General features: G+C 46.4%; 1 long non-coding RNA gene across 1 annotated transcript in view; it reads left to right on the top strand.

Moving 5' to 3' along the window:
• Positions 1–5,479, top strand: part of LOC144582024 (uncharacterized) — a 72,406-nt gene extending 66,927 nt beyond the window's left edge. The window contains exon 4 of the long non-coding RNA XR_013533712.1: positions 4,518–5,479. This is a non-coding gene — a long non-coding RNA (uncharacterized LOC144582024). The remainder of the gene's footprint in view (positions 1–4,517) is intronic.
• Positions 5,480–19,467: the final 13,988 nt, after the last annotated feature.

Below are 19,467 nucleotides of genomic sequence, written 5' to 3'. Positions count from 1 at the left end.
CTTTGGGAGGCTGAGGCGGGTGGATCGCAAAGTTAGGAGTTCGAGACCATCCTGAACAACATGGTGAAACCCCCTTCTCTACTAAAAATATAAAAAATTAGCCAGGAGTCGTGGTGCATGCCTATAATCCCAGCTTCTCAGGAGGCTGAGGCAGGAGAATCATTTGAACCCGGGAGGCGGAGGTTGTAGTGAGCCAAGATTGCACCATTGCACTCCAGCCTAGATGACAGAGCCAGACTCTGTCTCAAATAGTAATAATAATAACAAAATAAAAATTGTTCAAAAACAAAACACTAGGGCATGTTTCAGCTATCTATTGCTATGTAACAAACTGTGTCAAAATCATGCCAAAATCTAGTGGTTTAGACACTTGACAGAGATGGGTTTTCCTTCCTCCAGACGGTGTTCACAGGGGTGGCTTGACAGGCACTGGAGAACCTAAAGTCACTGGCAGAATGTTCAGTATGACCTCATTCACTTCTCTGATGGCTTAGTTAGGTGGCTGCAATGCGTGAGGGCTAGCTGGTCCCCTGCCTCTTCATCTGGTCTCTTTCCATCCAATAATCTGGCTCAGAACCTCTTTTTTTTTTTTTTTTTTTTTTTTTTTTTTTTGAGACGGAGTTTCGCTCTTGTTACCCAGGCTGGAGTGCAATGGCGCGATCTCGGCTCACCGCAATCTCCGCCTCCTGGGTTCAGGCAATTCTCCTGCCTCAGCCTCCCGAGTAGCTGGGACTACAGGCACGCGCCACCATGCCCAGCTAATTTTTTGTATCTTTAGTAGAGACGGGGTTTCACCATGTTGACCAGGATGGTCTCGATCTCTTGACCTCGTGATCCACCCGCCTCGGCCTCCCAAAGTGCTGGGATTACAGGCTTGAGCCACCCGCCCGGCCCTTTTTTTTTTTTTTTTTTTTTTTTCTGAGACCTGGTATTGCTCTGTTGTTTAGGCTAGAGTGCAATGGCATGATCTTGGCTCACTGTAGCCTCAAACTCCTAGGCTCAAGCAATTCTCCCACCTCAGCCTCCCAAGTAGCATATAGGTATGCACCACTACACCTGCCTATCAGAACCATTTTACATGGCAGCTGACTGCCAAGACAAGGAAAAGGAAGCCGGACTTCTTCTTTTTTTTTTTTGAGATGGAGTCTTGCTCTGTTTTTGCCCTGGCTGGAGTGCAGTGGCACAATCTCAGCTCACTGCACCTTCCACCTTCCGGGTTCAAGCGATTCTCCTGCCTACCTCAGCCTCCCAAGTAGCTGGGATTACAGGTGCCCAGCACCAGGCATGGCTATTTTTTTTGTATTAGTATTAGAGACAGGGTTTCACTATGTTGGCCAGGCTGGTTTTGAACTCCTGACCTCAAGGGATCCACCCACCTCAGCCTCCCAAAGTGCTGGGGTTATAAGCATGAGCCACTGCACCCAGTGAAGTGGGGCTCTTAACACCTGGGTTTAGAAATCCCAGAATATCACTTTCACCACATTCTGTTGGTAAAAGCAAGTTATAGACCCAGATTCAAGAGGTGGGGATCCTGCACCAGAGCTCCTCTCTCCAAAAAAAAAGAAAGAGGATCGGAAATAGATGCCATCCATTCCTGTTCATGGGAAGAGTAATTTGTTGGTGGCTGTCTTCTTGGAGGACTCACTGAAGTACTTAGCTAGCACTGCATGGTGGGAAGACCAATCACTTCCCTGGAGAGGCTGGATTGTAGCCAGGGAGGAGGCAGAAAGGCCAGTTTGGAGGGTGTTGCTGTGAGACAAGTAATAGTTGAAAGTCTAGGCTAATGGCCAGGCGTGGTGGCTCACACCTGTAATCCCAACACTTTTGAAGGCCAAGGCGGGTAAATCACAAGGTCAGGAGTTTGAGACCATCCTGGCTAACATGGTGAAACCCCGTCTCCACTAAAATACAAAAATTAGCTGAGCATGGTGGCAGGCACCTAAAATCCCAGCAACTTGGGAGGCTGAGGCAGAATTGCTTGTACCTGGGAGGCAGAGGTTGCAGTGAACTGAGATCACACCACTGCACTCCAGCCTGGGTGACACAGCAAGACTCTGTCTCAAAAAAGAAAAAAAAAGGCCGGGCGTGGTGGCTCACGCCTATAATCCCAGCACTTTGGGAAGCCGAGGTGGGTGGATCACGAGGTCAAGAGATCGAGACCATCCTGGTCAACGAGGTGAAACCCTGTCTCTACTAAAAATACAAAAATTAGCTGGGCATGGTGGTGCATGCCTGTAGTCCCAGCTACTCGGGAGGCTGAGGCAGGATAATTGCTTGAACCCAGAAGGCGGAGGTTGCGGTGAGCCAAGATCGTGCCATTGCACTCCAGTCTGGGTAACAAGAGCGAAACTCTGTCTCAAAAAAAGAAAAAGAAGGCCGGGCACGGTGGCTCAAGCCTGTAATCCCAGCACTTTGGGAGGCCGAGGCGAGTGGATCACGAGGTCAAGAGATCAAAACCATCCTGGTCAACATGGTGAAACCTCGTTGCTACTAAAAATACAAAAAATTAGCTGGACATGGTGGCGCGTGCCTGTAATCCCAGCTACTCAGGAGGCTGAGGCAGGAGAATTGCCTGAACCCAGGAGGCGGAGGTTGTGGTGAGCCGAGATGGCGCCATTGCACTCCAGCCTGGGTAACGAGCGAAACTCCGTCTCAAAAAAAAAAAAAGAAAAGAAAAAGAAAATCTAGGCTGATGAAGGTTTAGGCTAAAGAAAGAGAGAAGTGGATGGGTTTGAAAGGTGCTTTATAAAAAGAAGAATCAGGTGACCAATTGGCTGTTGGTGCTAGGGTGAATATGGGTAGGGAAGAGTCAAGAGAGACACCAAGTTTCCTTTTTCATTATAATTATTATTGTTTTATATAAAGATGGGGTTTTGCTACATTCCCCAGGCTGGTCTTGAACTCCTAGACTTAAATGATCCTCCTGCCTCGGCCTCCCAAAGTGCTAGGATTACAAATGTGAACCACCAAATTCAACCCAGGGATCCTCCTTGATTTCAGAGCAGATGCTCTTCATTCTGTCAAATACCAACATAAGAAAGTAATTTTTTCCTTCATTTTTTTTTTTTATGGAGATGGTGTCTCGCTCTATCACCAGGCTGGAGTGCAGTGCCATGATCTTGGCTCACTGCAAACTCTGCCTCCAGGTTTCAAGCAATTCTCCTGCCTCAGCCTCCCAAATAGCTGGGACTACAGGTTCGTGCCGCTGCACCCAGCTAATTTTTGTATTTTTAGTCGAGACAGGGTTTAACCCTGGTGGGCAGGATGGTCTTGATCTCTTGACCTTGTGATCCGCCTGCCTCAGCTCCTAAAGTGCTGTGATTACAGGTGTGAGCCATCCGGCCTGGCCAGTAATTTTTATTCCTAGATGAATTATGAATTTTCTTTAGAGACAGGGTTTTTCCATGTTGGTCAGGCTGGTCTCTTAACTCCCAACCTCAGGTGATCCGTCCTCCTCAGCCTCCCAAAGTGCTGGGATTACAGGCATGACCCACTGCACCTAGCCTTTGAATTTTATTTTTCTACAATGCTTCAATCCTGCTAAGCAAGTTCCTCAGGTAAGGTTAGCTTGACCCCAAGAAACCCAAGTTAAATGTATTATGCTTAAAAAGGGTCAGTCAGGGAGACTGCGTCAGTTAGGGAGATTCTGCAGCGTCAAGGAGGTCACGTGGCTGGTGGCATTAATCAGTTTGCTGGGGCCGCTGAGTCACACTTGTAATTATAGCACTTTGGGAGGCTGAGGCAGGTAGATAAGGACTGCAGGAGATTGAGACCGTCCTGGCTAACACAGTGAAACGCTGTCTCTACTAAAAATACAAAAAATTAGGCCGGGCACGGTGGCTCACGCCTCTAATCCCAGCACTTTGGGAGGCCGAGGCAGGTGGATCACTAGGTCAAGAGATCGAGACCATCCTGGTCAACATGGTGAAACCCCGTCTCTACTAAAAATACAAAAATTAGCTGGGCATGGTGGTGCGCGCCTGTAGTCTCAACTTTTTGGGAGGCTGAAGCAGGAGAATTGCTTGAACCCACAAGGCGGAGGTTGCAGTGAGCCGAGATCATGCCATTGCACTCCAGTCTGGGTAACAACAGCAAAACTCAGTCTCAAAAAAAAAAAAAAATTAGTGGGCATGGTGGGATGCGCCTGTAGTCCCAGCTACTCAGGAGGCTGAGGCAGGAAAATTGCTTGAAACTGGGAAGTTCAAAACTCATTCTCCAAAAAAAAAAAAAAAAAAAAAGTCATGTCAAAAATGACCTTCACCTATAAGGAGATTGCAGTGAGATGAGATCGTGCCACTGTACTCCAGCCTGGCCACAGAGTGAAACTCTGCCTCAGGAAAAAATAAAAGTTTGCTGGGAGCTGGAGAGGTCAGCTGGCCCCATTCCAACCTGCTCTACTCCAGTCCCATGGAGAGGAGTCAGGCCGGGCTGTTCTGCTCTGTCTTGACCCAGCACCAAGGGGCTGTCTTCACTCTGGAGCTCGGGAGAGTCAGACAGACCTATGTTCTCTCTTACAGGTAGCCTCAGCCACCAGCTGGAGTAGAACTTCACTTAAAGTGACTCAAAGATTAAGATGCTGCAGAAACCTTAGTGCCTGTCCCCAAACAGCAGCATCTGTTTAGAAAGCTTCTTCTTTTGGAAGCTGAGCCGAGATGGTTCAGGATGAGAGAGCGGTGATTCTAGTCAGACAGGTCCATCAGGAAGCCCTGATTCTTGGAGTAAGAACTCCTTGGAACAACAAAAGTGTAGCCAAGCAGGTGAGGTTCCCATCTCCCTTCACCTGCAGCCAGAGATGACAAAAACAGAAGGCTGGGTGGGACAGCCCTGGGAGCACTTCTTCACCATTGATGCTTGTCCCTTTAAAATGTGCAACAACTCACCCCTCTACTGATCCCTCAGGCTCTGGGGTAATTTCGGGTTGTGTTAAGAGATGCACTTAGGTCTTGGGAAAGACACACAACTGGGCCTGGGTTTTGTTTTGTTTTTCCTCTCTAAGCACCGAAACTAAGTTTTAGGGGAAGAAGGAACCAACTATAGAAACCAAACATATCAGCTCGATACAGAAAATGAAATGTGTGTCCAAAAGTGAAATAATCATCTTTCAAGCCCAGTTTCCCCTCCAAAAACCAGTTTCCCGTCCTAACTTCCCTATTTCTCTCAACAGGAACAGGATTTTCTGAGCTGCCCAAGCTTATTCTTGTTTATATTTTATTTGCTTTTTAAATTTTATTTGCTTATGTTTTAGATGGAGTTTCATTCTTGTTGTCCAGGCTGAAGTGCAATGGCGCGATCTCAGCTTAGCTCACTGAAATCTCTGCCTTCCAGGTTCAAGCAATTATCCTGCCTCAGCTTCCCAAGTAGCTGGGATTACAGGCATGCGCCACCACACCCAGCTAATTTTGTTTGTTTAGTAGAGACGGGGGGTTTCTCCATGTTGGTCAGGCTGGTTTCAAACTCCCAACCTTAGGTGATCCACCCACCTTGGCCTCCCAAAGTGCTGGGATTACCAGTGTGAGCCACTGCACCAGGCCTCTGATCTCTCTTTTTAAAAAAAAAAAAAAAAAGACAGGGTGCGGTGGCTCACGCCTATAATCCCAGCACTTTGGGAGGCCGAGGTGGGTGAATCATCAGGTCAAGAGATTGAGACCATCCTGGTCAACAAGGTGAAACCCCGTCTCTACCAAAAATACAAAAGTTACGTGGGCATGGTGGTGCGCGCCTGTAATCCCAGCTACTCAGGAGGCAGAGGCAGGAGAATTGCTTGAACCCAGAAGGCGGAGGTTGCAGTGAGCCAAGATCGTGCCATTGCACTCCAGTCTGGGTAACAACAGCGAAACTCCATCTCAAAAAAAAAAAAAAAAAAAAGTGACAGGGTTTCACCATGTTGCCCAGGTTGGTCTTGAACTTCTGGGTTCAAGCCATCCACTAGTCATCCCAAAGTGTTAAGGCTGTAGGCATGAGCCACGGTGCCCAGTCCCTGTGTCTGATGTGTGATCTTGATATTGAAGGGAGTAACAAGTCATGTAAAAAGGCCGGGCATGGTGGCTCACGCCTGTAATCCCAGCACTTTGGGAGGCCAAGGTGGGTGGATCAGCCTGGGCTACAAGAACAAAACTCATTCTCAAAAAAAAAAAAGGTCATGTCAAAAATGACCTTCACCTATAAGGAACAAAAGTAGACCCTCTAGAGAAATTAAATAACAGCACAAGGTGGCCTACGATTATGTACAAATAGTTTAGATTAGATTAGGAAATACCATGGAATTCATAGCCGGGTGTGGTGTCTCGTACCTGTAGTCCTAGCTACTGGACTGAGAGGCTGAGGCAGGAAAATTGCTGGAACCTGGGAGGGGTAGTTTGCAGTGAGCCATTGCACTCCAGCCTGGGCAACAGAGAAAGACTCCCTGGGGAAAAAAAAAAAGAAAGAAAGAAAGAAAGAAATACCATAGAATTCAGAAAAGAGGCAGTGAAAGATCTAGCGGGTTGAGAAAGCTTCCTAAAAGGGCAGGGCTTGAGTAGGACTTTCAAATTTAACAGTGAGGTTTAAGCTGGCCCAGAACAATGGAGAAAGGGAGAGGAGGGCAAAACAAAGGGGACTGAGTGGCCTCGAGCAAGATCTGTGCATATTCCAGGAGCCTCAGCCTGGAGACAAAGGTGTCCTTGAAGTGGGGAAAGGGCTGGAGTGGAGAATGGGGTGTTAGGGGAGCCCTGAATGCCAGATTCATTTGAACTGGTTCCCTTTAGTCTGCACCTTGTTACTGTAGTCTGTGGACACGGCAGATGAAAGGAAGACTGAGGGCCTTGTGCACAAGCTACTGGAGGTAGAGAGGAAAAAAAGAACCCCCAGAGCTGGGGGCAGTAGCTCACGCCTGTAATCCCAGGATTTAGGGAGGCAGAAGTGGGAGGATGAGCTGAGCTCAAGGGTCCGAGACCTGTCTGAGCAACATAGCAAGACCCCGTTGTCCACAAAGAGTTAAAAAAAAAAAAGGCGGACAGATCACCTGAGGTCAGGAGTTAAAGAACAGCATGACCAACATGTTAAAAAAAAACCCGTCTATTAAAATACAAAAATTACCAGGCATGGTGGTGCATTTCTGTAATCCCAGCTACTTGGGAGTCTGAGGCAGAAGAATCACTTGAACCCAGGAGGTGGAGGTTGCAGTGATCCAAGATCATGCCATTGCACTCCAGCCTGGGCAACAAAACCGAAACTCCGTCTCAAAAAAAAAAAAAAAAAAATTAGGTGGGTGTGGTAGTTCTTGCCTGTAATCCCAGCTACTCAGAAGGCTAAGGAAGGAGAATCTCTTGAAACTTTTATGTGCTGTAAATGCAAATTACTGGGCTCTACCCCAGGCCTTCTTGAATGACTAACTGAGGGGTGGCACCCAGAGATGTGCGTTTTAACAAGGTGGCCAGGGGACTGTGATGCTCATTCAGGTTTAACAATTCATTCAGAGGCCGTGCGCAGTGGCTCAAGCCTGTAATCCCAGCACTTTGGGAGGCCGAGGTGGGTGGATCACGAGGTCAAGAGATTGAGACCATCCTGGTCAGCGTGGTGAAACCCCGTCTCTACTAAAAAAACAAAAAATTAGCTGGGCATGGTGGCGCGTGCCTGTGATCCCAGCTACTCAGGAGGCTGAGGCAGGAGAATTGCCTGAGCCCAGGAGGCAGAGGTTGCAGTGAGCTGAGATCGTGCCATTGCACTCCAGCCTGGGTAACAAGAGCGAAACTCCGTCTCAAAAAAAAAGAGAAGAAAGCAAATTGAGTCCTTAATGGCCACAATAAAGGCAAAAAAAATTTGCATTCTTTCAAGTCTTGGACAAATTAAAGGAAATAAATAGTCTGTTATTCACAGTAGGACCTTCTGAGTAAGCCAATTCTCCTCAATAGGACTGAATACTCTCGAATTAAAAGAATCGTCCATGAGGTCAACATTTCATGACTCAGTCCATCCATTCATACAACCCAATTCTTACAACAACCTAAATCAGTTTGAACATGATTGAACGGCACCATGCAGGATTTATCATATTTGCGACAGGAAAAGCATTCAGTTTGGCACGAAACAAACGATATTACAGGGCCCAAAGGTGAGTAATTGGCCCTAATGACTTGAAAATAAATTTGAATTTGCACTGGGTAGGCTGTATAAATATCTACTGTATAACTGAATGCCTGGTGCTTTGGGGGGACCAGCGGGGTTGGACGGTGGGGGCGAGGGGAGGGGACAGCATTGTTGTCAGTCTCTCCTTGCAGCTGGTGCCATTCCCACTTTCTTCTCCTCCCCAAGCTGAATGACAGTAGGTTAAAAGAACCACTGAAGCACAGAGAATGAGCAAAGAAAGTGGCAATTCACAGCCTATTAACCTTGGATTTTGGAAGTTGTGCCACCCCCCCGATTCTCCACTACAGCTGGCTTTCAAATTGCAGCTTTTAAGGATGCACCTCCAGGTCTACACCGGGATTTATGCTTTTGGTTAAGCCTGATCAAGAATTGAAAGAACTTCCTGGGAGTCCTGGAAAGGTAACTCAGGTGGAGAAAGTCTTGGTGGATCAGAGATCAGAGGCAGGGGCCGGATGTGGTGGCTCATGTCTGTAATCTCAGCACTTTGAATCAGACTCCGAATGCATGGCACAGATGGCACCTGGTACCTGTAATTTATGTGCCTTTGTTTCCAAGTGTTCAGAGGAATGGGTATGAAGAGAGCAGCCTTATTTCAGAGGACATTGATTGATTCAGTCATTCTGGATTAATTAATTAGTTAATTGATTATTTTTGAGACGGAGTCTTGCTCTGTCGCCAGGCTGGAGTGCAGTGGCGCAATCTCGGCTCACTGCAACCTACGCCTCCTGGGTTCAAGCGATTCTTCCGCCTAAGCCTCCCAGTAGCTGGGACCACAGGCACGTGCCACCATGCCCGGCTATTTTTTGTATTTGTTTGTTTGTTTGTTTTGAGACGGAGTTTCGCTCTTGTTACCCAGGCTGGAGTGCGATGGCGCGATCTCGGCTCACCGCAACCTCCACTCCCTGGGTTCAGGCAGTTCTCCTGCCTCAGCCTCCTGAGTAGCTGGGATTACAGGCACACGCCACCATGCCCAGCTAATTTTTTGTAACTTTTAGTAGAGACCAGGTTTCACCATATTGACCAGGATGGCCTTGATCTGCCGACCTCTGTTCACCCCAAACCTATAAAACCAACTCCTATCCCTCCGCCCTCCACTGACACCCTTTTCGGCCTCAGCCCACCTGCACCTGGGTGATTAAACCGCCATATTGCTCACACAAAGCCTTTTTGGGGGTCTCTTCATTCAGAGCCCTCATTTTAACAAAAAATAGTTTTAGAGACAGGCTTTCTCTAGGCTGCCCAACCTGGGCTCAGGGGATCCTCTTGTCTCAGTCTCCTGTGTAGCTGGGACTGTAGACATGGGCCACCGTGCATGGCTCATGTTTGGCTTTTCAAATTATTGTCAAGTGTTATAAATTTTTTTTTGTTCTTCCCAGTTAAAGTGTTATAAAAATTTGAATTCTTATTTTAAAATACAATATAGCTGGGCACAGTGACGCCTGCCTGTAGTCCCAGCTGTTCGAGAGGCCGAGGCTGGAGGATCGCCTGAGTCCAGGAGTTCTGGGCTGTAGTGCGCTATGCGGATCGGGTGTCTGCACTAAGTTCGCCATCAATATGGTGACCTCCCGGGAGCGGGGGACCACCAGCGGGGGACCACCAGGTTGCCTAAGGACGGGTGAACCGGCCCCGGTCGGAAATGGAGCAGGTCAAAACTCCCGTGCTAGGAAGGAAGGAAGGAAGGAAAGAAGGAAGGAAGGAAGGAGGGAGGGAGGGAGGGAGGAAGGAAGGAAGGGGACTCACCTACTAAATCAGCAAAATGAAATACCTTGGCTTGAGCTGGAGAGTCTCACTCTGTCGCCCAGGCTGGAGTACAATGGCACGATCTCAGGCACGATCTCAGCTCACTGCAACCTCCATCTCCGAGGTTCAAGTGATTCTCCTGCCTCAGCCTCCTGAGTAGCTGGGATTACAGGTGGCTGCCACTATATTCAGCTAATTTTTTGTATTTTCAGTCGAGACAGGGTTTCACTATGTTGGTCAGGCTGGACTTGAGCTCCTGACCTCAGGTGATCCACCTACTTCTGACTCCCAAAGTGCTGTGATTACAGCCATCAGCGACTGCCCCTGGCTGAGGTTTTTTGTTTTTTTGTTTTTTTTTTGGGGGGGGTGGTGGGGGTCTGTTGCTGAGGCTGGATTCGGACTCGGGCTCAAGGGACTGTCTGGTTCAACCTCCTGAATAGCTAGAACTACAGGTGCATACTGACATGCCTGGCTAACATAAAAGTTTTTTATTTCCTCCTCTCTTATTTGGATAGTTCACAAAAAGAGTTCTGGCTGGAAAGCAAAATGGAGATATTTTAAGTGCCACTTGTCAAACATTTTCACTTCCTCAATAATTGCAACTCCTTGCTGGTAGCTGGCCTGTTTGAAAGGGTACCTCAGATACGGGGAATGATTTTTTTTTTTTTTTGGAGACGGAGTCTTGCTCTGTCACCCAGGCTGGAGTGCAGCTGGGCAATCTCGGCTCAGCCTCCCGATCAGCTAGAATTGCAGGCGCACACCACCATGCCCAGCTAATCTTTGTATTTTTAGTAGAGACGGGGTTTCACCGTGTTGGCCAGGGTGGTCTCAATGTCTGGACCTCATGATTCACCTGCCTCTGCCTCCCAAAGTGCTGGGATTACAGGTGTGAGCCACTGCACCCAGCCCAGGGAATGATTTTTGAACAAAATGGTAAATGGCACAGTGTGACATGTCAACTTATGTATTTATGCCTGTATGTATTTATTTTTTGAGACAGGGTCTTGCTCTGTCATCCACGGTGTAGTACAATAGCACGATCGTGGCTCACCGCAGCCTTGACTTTCTAAGCTCAAGTAATCCCCCCAGTTTAGCCCCTGAATAGCTGGGACTACAGGCTTGAGCTACCATGCCTATTTTTTGTTTTTTAAGATATGGGGTCTCACTATGTTGCCCAGGCTGGTCTTAAACTCCTGGGTTCAAGTGATCCTCCTAACTTGGCCTCCCAAAGTGCTGAGATTACAGGCATTTGTCACCCGCTCTGGCCCATTTACTTATTTAACAAGCATTCATCTCCTATGGGACAGGTACTTTGCTGGGTAATGGGGAGATGTAGAGTGGAAATAATGTGAATATGACTCTTACATCTGCCTGGGAAAATCTGGGACAGTCCTAGGCATACTGAGATGACTTGTGAAATTTCCAATCTCCAAGGATCTGCTCTATAGTAACTTCCAAAAATGTGGCTCCTTCCTTCTGGCTTTTCTTGCCTTCTAGGATAAGAGAATTCCAGGGGATCCATTTTGGGTCAAAGGATGCTTCAGAGATACAAACTCTATCAACCGGGCCCCTGGTCTCATCTTCAAAAACATCAGTTCAAACACTCAAGAGTGTCAAAAGCATAGCTGACCAATGTGTGTCCTATTTATATCTGTCTGTCTGTCTGTCTCTTGAGGTTTCTTTTTCTTTTTCTTTTTCTTTTTTTTAGAGATAGGGTTTTGCTCTGTTGCCCAGGCTGGAGTGCAGTGGTGCGATCATAGCTCTCTGCAACCTCAAAGTTCTGGGCTCAACTGATCAGTCCTCCTGCCTCAGCTCCTAAGTAGGTGGGACTACGGTGCCTGGCTATGTTTAACATCATTTTTTTTCTTTTTGCTCTGTTGCTTAGGCTAGAGTACAATGGTGAGATCTCAGCTCACTGCAACATCCACCTCCTGGGTTGAAGCAGTTCTCCTGCCTCAGCCTCCCAAGTAGCTGGGACTACAGGTGAGGTGTACCACCATGCCCAGCTAATTTCTGTATTTTTAGTAGAGACAAGGTTTTACCATGTTGGCCACGCTGGTCTTGAACTCATGGTCTCAAGTGATCTGCCTGCCTCGGCCTTCCAAAGTGCTGGGACTGCAGGCTTGAGCCACTGTGCCTGATCATAATGTTTTGAATATGGTCATTGTTTGGGGAAAAACCTGGAAACTGTTTTTTTTTTGTTTGTTTGTTTTGGTTTTTTTTTTGAGACGGAGTTTTGCTCTTGTTAACCAGGCTGGAGTGCAATGGCGTGATCTCGGCTCACCGCAACCTCTGCCTCCTGGGTTCAGGCAATTCTCCTGCCTCAGCCTCCTGAGTAGCTGGGACTACAGGCACCACCACGCCCAGCTAATTTTTGTATTTTTAGTAGAGACGGGGTTTCACCATGTTGATCAGGATGGTCCCGATCTCTTGAGCTTGTGATCCACCCGCCTCGGCCTCCCAAAGTTCTGGGATTACAAGCTTGAGCCACTGTGCCCAGCGACACTGTTATTTTTTAATAATAAAGGCCAGAGCCTGACAACCTGGGTTTCCTTTCTTTGTCCTGGGTTCCCCTGGACTTGGCTTAAATTCAGTCCCTCCTTCCCTCCTCCCAGCCAAATTGCTTCTGTATCTGAGGACTTCTGGGCTTAAGGCAGTAACAGTTCTGCATTGCTCGCTCACTGGTGGGTTTCGAGGGCAGCAAAAAAAAAAAAAAAAAAAAAAAAAAAAAAAAAAAAAAAAAAAAAAAAAAAAAGTCATATCCCCCCCTTCTCTTGGGTGGAAAGAGAATGACCTAGATCCTTTGCATCTGTGAGTATCGGAACTGAGGGATGGATAGACAGGGGTTGAAGTTATAAGAAACAGGGCCTCTAAGGTAACTTATGAGACTCAAGGTCAGAGCAGCTCCTGGCCAACCTTCAATTTAGTGGAGCCTGCAGGTTCCCTTCTTCTCTCAGTATCTTCCCTACTCTTCCCTTCTTCTTCTTTTTTTTTTTTTAGATAGTCTTGCTCTGTTGCCCAGGCTGGAGTGTAATGGCACGATCCTGGCTCATGACAACCTCCACCTCCTAGCTTCAAGCAATTCTCCTGCCTCAGCCTCCCGAGTTGCTGGACTTACAGGTATGTGCCACCACGCTCAGCTAATTTTTGTCATTTTAGTAGAGACAGGTTTCACCATGTTGGTCAGGCTGGTCTCGAACACCTGACCTGGTGATCCGCCCACCTTCGCCTCTCAAAGTGCTGGGATTACCTGGTCAAATGTTTTTTTTTTTAATGAATGTTTGACGACTGAGAGAAAGACCAAAAGCAGGAAATAATCTGCTAAATTTCAGTCACAATTTAACTGCCCAGGTTTGAATTCTTTCTGTTTCCCTCTCTCTGTGTGTCTGTGTATAGGAGCAGAAAGGGAGTTGGTACTGGGTTTCTGTAAAGGTGTAGGTGAATCTTGGGTTTTGGAAACCTTGAGATTTCAGAAAACAGAATATAAATTGCAGATGTCCCAATTTGGCAGGAGATAGGCTCTGTTTTTGGTTAGCAAATTCTATAGATTCATACATAGAAACTATGGGCAAAAGTGTTTATATGGAGACCAGTATTTTGGCAGGCATCATGTCTGTGAAAACCTCCAAGTGCAAGTTGAGAGAGTAGCCCTGAGGCGGAATGGTCTATAATCCAGTGAGTCTCTAGGATTCTGATGGTGAAAGGTTCTTTTCTTCTTTCCTGCTCACTTCTGTGGCCCTGACAGAGAGAAGGACTAGTAACTTCTGTGGTTGACTGTACTTTTTTTTTCTTTTTGCTTTCTGGAGTGTCTGTCTCCCTCTCCTTTGGATAACAAAATCTGCTCCACCCCCATGTCCATGGGTGAGAAAGGAGTTTTTCTTTTTTTTTTGAGATGGGGGTTTCACCATCTTGGTCAGGTTAATCTTGAACTCCTGACCTTGTGATCCACCTGCCTTGGCCTCCCAAAGTGCTGGAATTATAGGTGTGAGCCACCGCGCCTGGCCTCTTTTTTTGTTTTTTGAGACAGTCTCCCTCTGTTGTCCATGCTGGAGTGCAACCTCTATCTCCAGGCTCAAGCGATCCTCCCACCTCAGCCTCCTTAGAAAAATGTGATTACAGATGGGCACCACCATGCCTGGGTAATTTTTGTATTTTTAGTAGAGAGGGGTTTTGCTCTGTTGGCCAGGCTGGTCTCAAACTCCTGGGCTTGAGTGATCCACCTGCCTCCCAAAGTGTTGGGATTACAGGCGTGATCCACCGTGCCTGGCCAAAAAGGAGTTTTCTTTGGAGCTCTCATCTCTGGAAGAAAGGAAATGCTGAGATGAATGGAGACAGAAAGAGAAGGAAGGAATGAAGGAAGGACGATGACATCCTTCGTAGCCCTGAAACTTGGACTCTGGGTTTCCAGTTAGGTGAGCCAAGCCCCTCCTCCTTTTTTTTCCATAAGCCATTGTCACTTGGGCTCCATTCACTTGCAACTGAAGGCATTCTGATTCATACAGCACCTCCCCCTCTTTCCCTGCCTACTCACAGGAGCCCTATAATCCCTATGCCTCAGTTTCCTCATAATGATATCCTGTGGATTAGTTGATCACTGATAAGTTGATTTCCCCCCCGCAAACACAGAGTACAGTATTATTATAAACAGTAGTTTCTATTCTTAGGAACTGCAGGTTTCCCATCTTGGCTGCCTTACCAGAGTTTCTGAAACAGGGCCAGCTCTCTTTCAATAACACAAGACACAATCTAAGCAGAATAGTAATGATAGTCCAAAATTTTTACACAATCCAAAGTACCAGCGACTTTCAGTGACTTGTGTAAACGAGATCCACAGATAACCAGTAGGGTTGAAAGCATCATTTTATTGTATTTGGTTTGTGCTGTGGCATTTTATTGAGGCTTGACAAATAAGACTGTAATTCAGGGACAGGAAGCACTGAATAACAAAAAGAACTAATGTCTCCTTGACATCACTCACTCTTAAGAGGGCTGTTTACATCTGAGTTTACCTCCTAGTGTGTTTTAAAATACTCTTGCAAATCTCAGTTGGCTCGAAATAGCTGTTCTACGTTCTTTCAATGGAAGCCCCCACCCTCTGAGTACACTGGTTCATAGTTATTTATAAACCTGATGTCACTCAGATATTATTTTTACACCCGTCTCCTTACTCCCTCACATATGAAGACAGACCTATGTAAAATTAGAAGTATAAATTCATCGTATTGGGTGAAGCATGTCTCTAAGACTTGGGGTAACCAGCTCTTTCTTTCATTTTTTCTTGGTGTTCTGAGGCAATTCAGGAAAAGCAATGGGGCCTGGTGACAGGACTTAAAAGGTCTGTTTTCTTATTTGTTTTTGAGACAGAGTCTTGCTCTCGCCCAGGCTTGAGTACAGGGGCGTGATCTTGGCTCACTGCAACCCTCACCTTCCAGGTGAAGCAATTCTCCTGCCTCGGCCTTTTGGGTAGCTGGGATTACAGGTGTGCAGCACTACTCCCAGCTAATCTTTTTGTTTTTAGTAGAGGTGGGGCTTCACCATGTTGGCCAGGCTGATCTCAAACTCCTGACCCCATGATCCACCCACCGCGGCCTCCCCAAAGTGCTGGGATTACAGGCAAGAGCCATTGCGCCCAGCCCAGCTCTTTCTTAAAAAAAGATTCCTGTGATCAAATTAATTTGTAAAGCTATATGCCCCTTTGGGGATTTCTAAAAACACGACAGCAAAGTAAACAGGTTATCTTTTTTATAAGGTAGTAGTCTCCAAAATTAGTTCGTCAAGGAATTACTTTCTTTTCAGCTCCACCTAGTAACATTTCATGGAATCATGTGTCTTGAATCCCATTTTGGAAAACCAGGGAGATGGTCTGCACGGGGTATGTGGAGCCAGGAATCCTGAGTTGGACCCCTGGCTCGTCCACCCAACTGGTTGTATGATTTTGAGCAAATCACAACCTCTTAATATTTCATTTTTCGCATTGGAAGAGTGAGAACAGTAATACCTGTCTTGATCTAAGCTGTTTTATGGTTTAAATTAAATTATCGTAACAGTGTGCTGTAAACACTATTGAAGTTATACAAATGAAAGCTATCCTTAAGTAGGACAGATAAATATAAGGTCTTTTTGGAAATTAATAACATACAAGTGGAAAGAACCTTAACCTAGTAACTGTCACTGAATGATTGTGGATTTGAGTTTACTTAGGGGCCAACACTGAGGGATACAAGTAGCAGAGTACCAAGGTCAAGGCAGGACTAGAGAATGTTGGGTTGTAGAAATGTCTTTGGGTATAGGCTGGGCGTGGTGGCTCAAGCCTGTAATCCCAGCACTTTGGGAGGCCGAGGCGGGTGGATCACGAGGTCAAGAGATCGAGACCATCCTGGTCTAAATATACAAAAAATTAGCTGGGCATGGTGGTGCGTGCCTGTAATCCCAGCTATTGGGGAGGCTGAGGCAGGAGAATTGCCTGAACCCAGGAGGCGGAGGTTGTGGTGAGCCAAGATCACGCCATTGCACTCCAGCCTGGGTAACAAGAGCGAAACTCCGTCTCAAAAAAAAATGTCATTGGGTATAATTGAATTTAACCCTTTAATTTTTTATTTCGTGTTTGTAGAGATGGAGTCATGCTATGTTACCCAGGCTGGTCTTGAGCTCCTGGGCTCAAGCAATGCTTCTGCCTTGGCTTCCCAAAGTGCTAGGATTAGAGGTATGAGCCACCACCCGCACCCAGCCTAACCTGCTCATTTTATACTTGGTGGACCCGAGGCCCATATGATGCAAATGAATGCCATAAAGTCTCTCAGAGAGTTAATATTAGAAACATCTGATTCCCTCATTGCCAATGGCTGCCTCAGTATGAGACAAATCATGGCCCTATCACATTTCGATTTAATTAAGAGATAGAGGATATACACATGACATGATCAGAAAATAATACAACACAGAGCACTTTTTTTTTTTCAGGGTCTCTCTGTCACCCAGGTTGGAGTGCAGTAGTGCAATGTCCACTCACTGCAACCTCAGCCTCCTGGGTTCAGGCCATCCTCCCACCTAAGCCTCCCAAGTAAGTGGAACTACAGGCACTACCATGCCCGGACCACCATGTCCAGCTAATTTGTGTGTGTGTGTGTGTGTGTGTGTATATATGGTTTATATATATATATATATGTGTGTGTATATATATATATATGCATATATATATATATATATGGTTTTTTTGTTTTGTTTTGTTTTGTTTTGCTAGAGAAAGGGTTTCACCATGTTACCCAGGCTGGTTTCAAACTCCAGAGCTCAGGCTATCCTTCTGCCTCGGCCTCCCAAAGTGCTGGGATTACAGATGTGAGTCACCACACTCAGCCTCAGGACAAAATTTTAAAGCTCAAAAAAAGTGGCCGAAATGACACGGGCAATGAAAATCTAGGAATGAGTAGGCCAAGCAGTCAGGCTGAATTGGAAATAGGCCTGAAGTTGGGGTCTTGAAAAATGTATAGTAGTACATTGGAGTTAGATAATGCAAGAGGAAAACTAGCAAAGTTCCAGAATGGAATGAGAGATGATGGTGGGAGACTAAAGGTCAGGCAATAGTCTAAACAGTAGGGCATTACAGATTTGGTGAAATATTCACCGGTAAGCATTTACTGGACCTCTTTCAAATGCGATGAATGTTTTGGAGCTTCGGAGGGTATGAGAAGTAAACAACATCATCTCTGACTTTAGTGAGTTTCGTTTTTATTTAGAGAGAACTGGAATCGTTAAAAGTGGAGAACGTAAGCAAACAGGATGCGATGCAAAGGGGTGAAATATGCACTTTCCTTAAGTATGTATGTGAACCCCTCCACATACTTCAAAACTCCTTCACACCTAGTCATCTCAGCCATGTGTTCTTTTTTTTTTTTTTTGAGATGGAGTTTCACTCTTGTTACCCAGGCAGGAGTGCAATGGTGTGATAGAGGCTCACCACATCCTCCTCCTCCTGGGTTCAGGCAATTCTCCTGCCTCAGCCTCCTGAATAGCTGGGATTACAGGCACGCGCCACCATGCCCAGCTGATTTTTTGTATTTTTAGTAGCGACGGGGTTTCACCATGTTGACCAGGATGGTCTTGATCTCTTGACCTCGTGATCCACCTGCCTCGGCCTCCAAAGTGCTGGGATTACAGGCTTGAGCCACTGAGCCCGGCCTTAGCCATGTGTTCTTTTTACCTTCTTTTCTACATTGCTGATATAGTACTTTGTGGAGATATCACAATCCATTGTAAACTCTGCCTTTTTTTTTTTGAGATGGAGTCTTGCTTTATTGCCAGCTAGAGTGCAGTGGCACGATATCTCAGCTGCCTCTGACTCCTGGGTTCAAGCAATTCTCCTGCCTCCCCAGTAGCTGGGACTAGAGGCGGACACTACCATGCCCAGGTAATTTTTGTATTTTTAGTAGAGATGGGGTTTTACCATGTTGGCCAGGATGGTCTCGATCTATTGACCTCGTGATCTGTCTGCCTCAGCCTCCCAACGTGCTGGGATTACAGGCGTTAGCCAATGCACCTGGCGAATTTTGCCTCTTCTGAGCTGTGTGCTTCTTCGAAAAGGACTTTTGAGCTTCCTGTATCCTTAGGAATGAGGACAGTGCTGGCATACAGTCTAACAGAATCAACATACCTAGACATGTTCTCACCCCTGCCCCTCCAATTGAAGAGGTCAAGGCTTTGAGATGTGAAAATCAGCAGGAGAAAGAGTGCATTTGACTTACAGAAAATGAAAAAGAGGAGGAAAAAGCAAGGAAAGCCTTGGATGGCCTTGCCAAGATGGTAGGGGGAGGAAGTTCATTAGGAGTAGTCTATTTCCACAACAGGAAAGACTTTCAACCGCTAAGAAGGCCAATCTTTTTCCCTTTCAGGGAAAACAACACTAATATTATTCAAATCTTTTGGAAATGAGCAAATTCCTTCCTTTCCCCTGCCCTGAGGCCTCAACTTCACACAATGGTTTCTCACACCAGGTGACCCAGAGCTGGTAGTCTGGAAGGGGAGTTTGCCGGCCCAGGACCGAAAAGTCCAGTCTCCAGGGCTAGTTAGGGGAACCCAGAAGAAACCCACCTTTGTTCATTAATATTTGCCTGGGGAATGAGAGATCTGCGTTAAACTTACAGAAAGCTGTTTAAAATGTTAACAACGTGGAGATGTGGAGATTCCCAGTATGCCAGTCCTATTGATCAGAGTCTTTTGAAAACACCTTGGGTGGCCCTACTGGAGTCTGCCCCATTGGATCCTTCCCAGGAAATGGCACCAGCGAACAGAACAAGTTTTGCAGTATTCAGGGCACAAAAGGTCATTTATTTTTCCGATTTTGAAGTGAACATGAGACAATTATTTGATTTCAGATTTTTTGATAAGGTAAAATAATAACTAAAAACCCTTCCGAAAAGGCGTTTTATTTCGTTTACCAAAAGCTTCCAGTAACGTGCCTAGCTTTAAGCTAGGTTAGTTATTTATCATATAATCCTCCCCACAGGTTTGATCACCACTAATTCGCAGATGAGGAAACTGACAAGCTCAGAGAGGCTCTCCGCTGCCATGTGAATCCAGGTCTGGTCTCTCACCTCGGGTTTCTGAGAC

This window comes from Callithrix jacchus, chromosome 4 (assembly GCF_049354715.1).
Source record: "Callithrix jacchus isolate 240 chromosome 4, calJac240_pri, whole genome shotgun sequence".
NCBI lineage: Eukaryota > Metazoa > Chordata > Mammalia > Primates > Cebidae > Callithrix > Callithrix jacchus.
This window is presented reverse-complemented; position numbering and strand designations above follow the sequence as displayed.